The sequence below is a fragment of the Cryptomeria japonica genome, chromosome 10 (genome assembly GCF_030272615.1).
Source record: "Cryptomeria japonica chromosome 10, Sugi_1.0, whole genome shotgun sequence".
Taxonomy (NCBI): Eukaryota; Viridiplantae; Streptophyta; class Pinopsida; order Cupressales; family Cupressaceae; genus Cryptomeria; species Cryptomeria japonica.
In genome coordinates this window covers 9,944,400-9,946,871 of record NC_081414.1, presented here as the reverse complement: position 1 = coordinate 9,946,871, position 2,472 = coordinate 9,944,400, and positions in this window count along the sequence as shown.

Below are 2,472 nucleotides of genomic sequence, written 5' to 3'. Positions count from 1 at the left end.
TTTGTTGGGAATAATGTTGTCAATGTTGAAGAGCATCTGAAATCTTTTGGTAACATGATTAATGACTATGAAATTGCACATGAAGATGTCATCATGAAGCTGTTTGTGCAATCCTTGATTGAGGATGCTAGAGATTGGTACAAAAGGTTACCTGTGGACAGTGTTGGTTTGTGGGAAGAGTTCAAAATTTTCTTTCAAGAGAAATATGGAGACAAGAGAAATGTGAGCTTTATGCTCAATGAATTTAACAACATCAGGAAATCTGATAATGAAGTTGTCACAGATTTTAACGCAAGGTGTCAAAAGGCAATGCATAGGCTTTTTCAAGTAATGCGGCTAGATGAAAATGTGTGTCTGAATACCTATTGCAATGCATTCAACCCCAAAATGGCTTACATTCTCAGAGATAAGAACCCACGTAGCTTGAGGGATGCTTTCAGAATTGCAATCAATGTAGAGAGTAATAGAAAAGCATCGGGTAAAGTGGGAAGAAGGACTGATGGAAGATTGTGGCAGGAACAAAAACCACAACAAAATAAATCCTCCAAAGAAGAGGATAAGATAGAAAAATTAATGACTGCGGTCAAGGATCTTGTTGCTAAAGTAAGTAAACCTGAGAGGTGGTGCAGGAGCACCCTCACAATTTTGGCTTGTTTGGTCTTGATGGGATCAAGAATTGAATAAATGACTATTGTAAGATTCCAAGTGTGTGTTTTAGGTTTAATTATAGTTTAAGTTTATCTTAGAGCTGGTTAGATAGTTTTTCTCAAGTTTTCTTTCCAGTTTTGGCCCATAGTGCCTTGTACGCCAAAAATGGCATTATAGTGCAAATATTCTCAAAACCTTGTAACAAGCCTAGAAAGGAATTGGAGTAGGTTTATTTATTGATTTTAAACCATCTCAAATTCTTAGATGGAAGATATTTGTCTTATAGGTCAAAAAATGCACTAAGAGTAAAAAATTGCCAATGTTGTCAAGCAATATTTTCACAAAAAGTGAGAAAAGTTGTAAAATCACTCCACAAGGTAGTTATGGATGCCATAAGGGTTGAAATGGTTTGAGTGTGCCTATATAAGGACACTTAAAACATTTTAAATAGGTTGGCTTGGTATTAACAAGAAGAAGTTAATGAAATATGATTGTTTTTCATGCTTTTTGAGCAAAAATTGTTGTAACAGTCCGTACAGAGCAATATTTCCATATTGTTCTTTCATGGGAGTTTGTTTCATGGTTTTATGAAGGTTTTTAATTCTTTGTGTTAGGGTTTTTATTGTTTTTTGGTTTATCAAAAAAAATATTTTAGTTTTTGCTAGTTCGTTGCCCTGAACTGGGTTTTGAGGAAAATGGGTTGAAACACTTGGTCTCCATGGGTAACCAAGAAAAAATGAGCCTTGGAGACCAAGTTGGAACTTTGTACATATTTTATTTTAAGTTCTTGCTGTCATTCATGATGGAAAAGATGAATTTGAGCACTTTTAGGCAAGTTGTCTAACTTGGTTAGTATGCTTCCTTAAAGCTCAAAATGTGGTTTCTAAGCACCAAGTGTTAAAAAAAACTTGGAAAGAGGTCTGCACCTATCATATAAGTAATTTGAAGCAAGTTGGAGCACCAAAATTTATCCATTTTGCATTATAAAGTGTCATTGTTTGTGAAGGGCAGCAAACTCCCTGTTTTGGGAAATATATTGGTTTTTGGCACCAAGATTGTCTTTGAAACCTTCTAAGCATGAAGTCTTCTCCATACTTGTTAAATGAAGGTTTAAATTTTTTTTGAAAGGTTTATCTATTCTTTGGTGTAAGCATTTTAGAAGTTATAACCTCCATTGTGCAGAAATAACAATGAAAGATAATGAAAACAGTGAAAATGATTGTTTGTGTCATCTTCTACAGCTGGTATGCCAAGTGTTTGGAAAAATGACAAGTGGTATGTGTTTGTATAGTGTTCTCAACGGTGTGGAAGGGTATATCCATCAGTCTAGGTCCTTGGTTTGTGAAGGAGGAGTGTATCTAACAAAGCAAGCTTCAAAACCCTCACAAAAACCCTTGTTTTGAGGCTACAAATAGGACAGTCATAAATTGACCTTCCCAAGACCTCTCTTGGCACTATTTCATGATTTTGGCCAAAAGGGTATTCAAAAATATTTTCCTTTTTCAAATATTCCAAGTTGGGAGTGAGTAATGAGAAAAATAGTGTTTCGGGAGGGCTAAAAAGGGCTTATTCCTTGTAGCCCTGTTTTGCAAAAAGTGTGAACCCGATTTGTGCAAGGTTGATTGGTATTGAAGAACCTTTGGAATCCATTTTAAAACACTCAAAAAATTATCCTAACACCTTATTATGAGAAGTGGTACTATATTTAGAGTTTAGACCTATAGTAAGGGTTTGAGTAAGCCATGAGCAAGTGAGCTTGAACTAGGTCTTTGAGAACAAAACCAAAGGCAAGTTTTTAACTCCTTGTCTAAACCTTTTGAAGAA